We start from the raw sequence: 6,385 nt of genomic DNA, 5'->3' as shown, positions 1-6,385 counted from the left end.
AGCACACGTGTGAATCCCACTGTTTTGCCTTATGGAACTCTAGTGGCGTCATCCTTTGCTTGACTGGCATATATAGTGGATCCACTCTTTGTGTGGGCGGTGCACACTAATACTATCGACTATATTTTGGTATGATCAAGTACTCTTTCCACCATACTAGCTACAGACCAAAATCTTCAATTATGGGATTTACATCATCTATGGTAATGTTGGTATAGGCCCCTCTTGTATGTACATGATGTGCTTTTCTCCATCGGCGGTAGCAGTAGCTAATCATGAATTTTACAATCCTGATTTCCAATAGATCTGCTAAATGAGTATTAGCCAGCTTTGTGTTTTTTGCGACATTAGCCCATAAAGTTCATTCTCCTGCCATTGGCAATAACTCCTCCAATTTTGGCATTGGTGCTCGGAGAGGATATAGTACATAAGGTTGCCGTGTAGATGTGACTATAGAGTAAGCTTTTGGCAATATGCGTCTGGTGGGTTCAAATGGTGTGATTTACATCAACACCTTGAACATCAGCTTTGGTCTCAACAATGGATTGCCAGCTTTGATTAAAACCTTCATACTCTGCGCATGATAAAGACTCATGAATAGGGTTGTCAGTATAAGGTTGTATGTCATCTCGGTTGAATTGGATGTACCTCTTGAATTGGCCTTCATGGTGGCGACGGGTGGGGTGCCGACAACTCCTCGAGCGGGCGGGAGGCGGGGGGGCGAGAGTGTTAGTGGGAAATTCTAGAGGAATAGAAGGGAGACAAGAGAAAATGCAATCCGCCTCAAATTTGTTAGAAGGAGTAACACTAGGATAAGGTTGTAGTAGTTTACTTACTATAGAGGAAAACATAGGATAAGTGGTAAGAGTGGAAGTACCTTGTCTTTCCTCTTAACCCTCTCTGGAACTAGGGGTGGGTGGTTGGGCTTGTTTATTTTCATAAACTCCTTGAGTTCTATGATTTCTTCAAGAGTCATATTAGGATATTTGATATGTACTTTATTAAAATTATATATGATCGTAGCCATCATGACTTCCAAATGTATATTTATATAATGATAAAGCTTAAGAATGCCATATGGGTGATAAAGTGCTGATTCAATTAGATTTAAGTGCTAATGTGTGTAATAGACCTCTAGCCACCCATGACTAATTATCCATTGGTAGCTCCGTGCTACAACCTCGTAGTTGGCCAGTGTATTAGGGACATCATCTAGGACAAACATGTCAAGTTTGTCGACACTGTTGTCCAAGATATATGAGTTTTGCAACACCTGACACCAACTACATAGGTTTAACAAAATGGGATGTAGGGGATAAAAGAATATATCACAATCCCCTAAGCTGAGGTCTTCAGATAAGTTAATTTTATATTGAAGGAGTGAGAGGGTTAGCGTAGGTAAAAACAGAGTTAGACTTTGAGGAGGGCTCTAGCAACAAACCTACCTTTGAGGCACGTTCAATTAGTAGTCTCATTTTGTCCGACGGCTCATGTCTTGCACTTCTTTCTCTTACAGCAAGTTGGTGCTCCAATTCCTGTATTCTTGAGTCTTTGTCTGACGAGTTGATATAGTCGTTTCACGAACCATTCGAGCTGCATCTAATTCCTCATATCTGCATGTGGTGGCTTCATGTGCCCTTCTTGCTGATACCTCTAAAACTCGAGCTTCTTCTATTCTCTTTGAGCCTCTCTGATGCCAATACTTGGCTGGCCTTGAGTTGCTGAGTGAGCTGTTCCATTTGTGCTTATTGTGTGACTAGTGGACATATGTTCCATCTCTAAGGTCTTGGCTGATTATTTCCTTCAAGGCTTTAATTTTCTTAGCATGTGCTTTGTTTGTTTGCTCCCTCTCGGTCTGAAGACGAAGTACTTTTTGTTATGCAGCTGCGAGGGCTTCCTTGGTGGTAGCGATGGTCCTTGTGAATTCTTCTTCTTTGGTATGGAACTTGTCATGAGCAGCTTGAAACTGCCTAGCATGTTGCCTTGCTTGTTCTTGAGTATGTTTGACTTCTTTTTGGAGTTGATCCTTTGCTTGTTCCACTTGTGCTTTCAGCTATGTATTCTCTTTTATTCTCTACATAATGATCTGGTTGAGGATGTGGTTATTGTAACAAATCTTTACTGAATGGTTGGAGTATCAAACCATCTCCGAATTGTAATATGAAGTTATAGGGATTTGTATCAGATACCCAATGGTTAATTTGAACCCTCAATTGCACCAAAATACAGTGATTAGTGTTGATTAATCACTAATTAGCAAAATAATCCTCTGTTTTGTGTGCAAAAAACAGAGGAAGGATTGTGCATCAAAAATTTTACTCTTTGCGATTGATCTTCTCCATCTGCCATTTCACGGCACCCACTTTTGATCCTTCGGATGGGGCTACACACTCTCACTCTCTGTCTAAATGCTTAATTAAATCTATCAAGAGTTGACCCATAAAAGCATTTAAAATAAAAAAAAAACCTGCTGTTAGATCACCGTAGTGCCACTATGGGTGCTTCCATAGGAGGGGACGGCCTCTGGCTCACCACCCATCCACAGAGGAAGAATGAGGATTGCCCCTCATCCCCCAGGCTATATAGTGTGTGGCCTCCCCTCCACACTAGCCTGGCCGCCCATGACTCCGCATGGGCGTCCTCTCCCACTGAACCCCGAATGGCCACGTCCTCTCTGGCCGAGGCGTTGATGCTAAAGCCCCGTCTGCCCATCCGGTCTACCGTCGGTCACACGTATTATAGCCTACGTGACAATACCAAAAGACTGGGGAAACCTCTTGGAAATTGCACTACGGCATTCCCAAGTAGCTGCCTCCTCATCCTTGTCTGTCCTCCTGGTACACTTTATGTCGGGTTTGTCTGTCTCACGATACTCTAGAATCTTTTCAGGTTCATGTGGTATCTTGCACTACGGCGTTCCCAAGTAGCTGCCCCCTCATCCCTGTCTATCCATTTAACAAGTACCTCTTGGTACACTTTATGTCAGGTTTGTCTGTCACGATACTCTAGAATCTTTTCAGGTTCATGTGGTATCTTTGGTGGCTCTATCAAGTCCACCAAAATTTATAGAGAAACTGCGTTCTCTACTCGTAAACTGATTTCTTTAGTTTACTGACATGGAAGACAGGATGGATTTGAGAACTCTCCGATAACTCAAGTTTATATGCTACGTCCCCAATCTTCTTAATGATTTTAAAAGGACCACAATATCTCGGAGAAAGTTTATCACACTTTCCCGTTTTCATGGTTTTTGACCTCGCAGGAATCTTGAGGAATACAAAGTCACTTAGCGCGATCATGAGCGCTACGAATGCTCTCACGTGCGGCTCTGAGCATATCATTCATATCTTCAAGGAAATCCTTGACAGATTGAATCTTCTCCTTTTCTAGGCCTACAGCCATCGGAGATCTCGGCTGGAATCCATACATTAACATGAATGGTGGCGGGCGGGCAGGCCATATAGCTTGTAGAGATGTTCAATAAAGAGTTTTGCCAACTCTGGCGTTTTAACAATTTTCTTCGTGGCGATAAACTTTGCCATTTTAGTTAACCTATCCACTACCACCCACACTGAGTCATTCCCTCGACTCGTCTTGGGTAAACTGGTAATGAAAACCATGGAAATGCTTTCCCATTTCCCCTAAGGAATCTCCAGCGGATGGAGTAGTCCTCCAACCTTAAGACGTTTGTGTTTATTGACTTGGCACTTATTGCATTTCAGCACATAAGTCTGGACGTCCTTAAATAAACTAGGCCAATAAAATTATCTTTTTACTAGTGCATAGGTCTTCTGAATCCCGGGATGACCTGCACTTGGACTATCATGACTTTCTTTAAGAATTTGGGCCCAAAAGTCACCAATAGTTGGTACACATACTCTACCCTTGTAGAGTAAGTACCCATCGTCAATGGAGTAATTAGCATATTTGTCCCCCCGATGAAGTTTATCACCCCCTTTGAAGCCGTGGCAGTCAAAGGTGATGAAGGGCCTACGTAAGAGCTCTCCGGCTTCAAACTATACCCAGAAGACACGGCTAGTCTCTCCGGACTCAAACTATACCCAGAAGACACGGCTAGTCTCTCCGGACTCACTCTCGCTTTCCTTCCCGTTGCACCTTCGACCAGTCTCTCCGGACTAGCAATCCGTGCCAACGAGAGAGGTGGTCGCGTCTGTGAAGAAGTGCATACGCGTACAGCGTGCCAGACCTTTGTAAAAGATGGATCGTGCTCACATAAACCACGTAGTGACTCCAAGAAATCATTCTTGAAGACTGTGAAACTATTTCATTAATATGTGGCATGCGACTAAGTGCATCTGCCACCACATTATACTTACCTTTCTAGTAACGTATCTGAAGGTCAAACTCCTGTAGAATCTCCGTCCACCGAGCTTTTCTACCCTTCAGTTCACTTTGACTTGAAAGCCATTTCAGAATTTCATGGTCCGTCCGAACCTCAAAAGGAGCACCATATAAATAGTGTCTCCACTTTTTCAATGCATGAACTATTGCTAGTAACTCTCACTCGTAAGTCGCGAGTAGTTACGCTGCACACGATCTAACTTTTTACTCTCAAATGCAATTGGGTGTCCCCTTTGCATAAGTACGGTCCCAATGGCCTCATTACTAGTTGCGTCTGTTTCCAAGACAAACGGCTCATTTGGATTGACAATAGTCTAAACAGGTGCAGCTGCTACGGTTACCTTAAGCTTATCAAAGCTTTTCTATTGGGCTTCCCTCCAACTAATGTTTGTAGTTTTTGACCGTAACTCGTCAGTCACACAGGACTGCGATCTTTGCATAGTCCTTCACATAGTGTCTATAGAACCCCGACACGTGAAGAAAAATCTGCAGTTCCTCGAGATTCTTCGGCGCTGGCCATTTAAGAATAGCCTCTACTTTTTCTGGCTCCATCTGCGTACCATCGGCGGCGGATATAATATGGCCAAGGTAGTGAATTTTTGTTTCAAAAAATTCACATTTGTTGCTCTTTGCAAATAGTTTGTGCTCTTGCAACAACAACTCGAACACTAGATGCAAATGCTCTGTGTGTTCTTTCTGTCTTACTGTACACAAGAATATCATCTAGGAAAACTACTACAAATTTTCCCAAATATGGATGTAAAATGTTGTCCATCTCAGCGTCACAAATGTCGCTGGAGCATTGGTTAGCCCAAATGGCATAACCAAAAACTCAAAATGCCCGAAACGGGTCCTAAATGCTGTCTTTGCAACATCTTCTGCTTTAATTCTAACCTGATGATACCCTGATCTCAGGTCTATTTTTTTAAAGTATCTCAATCCATAGAGTTGATCAAACAACTCATCCATGCGTGGCATTGGATACTTATTCTTAATCGTTATCTGATTAAGAACCTATAGTCTATGCACATCCGCATAGATCCGTCTTTCTTCTTTACCAGAAGAATAGGCGATGCCCACGGACTTGAACTAGGCCGAATCAGGCCTTTGTTAAATATCGCGTCAATTGTTTTTCCACCTCATGCGCCTCGGAGTGGCTTAATCTATAAGCAGGTTTGCTTATAGGTTTTGATCCTGGCATAACCTATAAGCAGGTTTGCTTATAGGTTTTGATCCTGGCATAACTTCAATGCCATGGTCTACTTCTCTAGATAGTGGTGAGCCATTTAGCAAATCATCAGGAAAAACATCCTCTAAAATTCCTCTAATAAATTCATCAAAGTATCTATGTTCTTTTTCTTTAATGTCTCTTTTGCCTTGGATTTTTTCTTGTTTGAATCGCATGCATGCCAAACAAGGTTTTCAAACAGTGGGTCTCGTCCAAGGCTATTTTGTTTTCCTTGTTTGTCTACGCAAACATCATCTACAGGTGGGGACAGTACGGTCGCCCTGCAGGGTAATGACTCTACCTCCATGCTCAAAACGTAGCGTATTATGTAGGTAACTCCGAGCTAGACTAGGGCTCAAGCCATACAGCCACTCCTTGCCTAGATATACGTTTGCTCTGGCTAAGTGCATGACCTGAAAGTCAAGCGGAGCCTCGTAGTCCTGCATAGATAATGGGACCCCCAATACTACGGTATTCCATACAGTTTTGTCATACCCGTTTGGCTAAGCCAACAGTATACTCATGATCGCTCTGGCAACCCTAACTTCTTGACTAACGAGTAGTTCAAGAAGTTGTGGCTAGCTCCATCATCAACAAAAATCATCAATAAAAACTATGACTCTGTGGCCACCTATGGTGCCATACATGCGCACCATGTCATGCGGACCTACAGTAGGCTGCCGCATCGCTGGTGTCACCAAACAAGCGTGATGCTCATCACAATGACACACTGTCACCTCTCTGAACTCTACGGAACTGAGAGGGAGTCTGCATTGTATGCAACTGCCTAGAGGA

This window comes from Cibotium barometz, chromosome 19 (assembly GCF_041138505.1).
Source record: "Cibotium barometz isolate CiBa-2024 chromosome 19, ASM4113850v1, whole genome shotgun sequence".
Taxonomy (NCBI): domain Eukaryota; kingdom Viridiplantae; phylum Streptophyta; class Polypodiopsida; order Cyatheales; family Cibotiaceae; genus Cibotium; species Cibotium barometz.
This window is presented reverse-complemented; position numbering follows the sequence as displayed.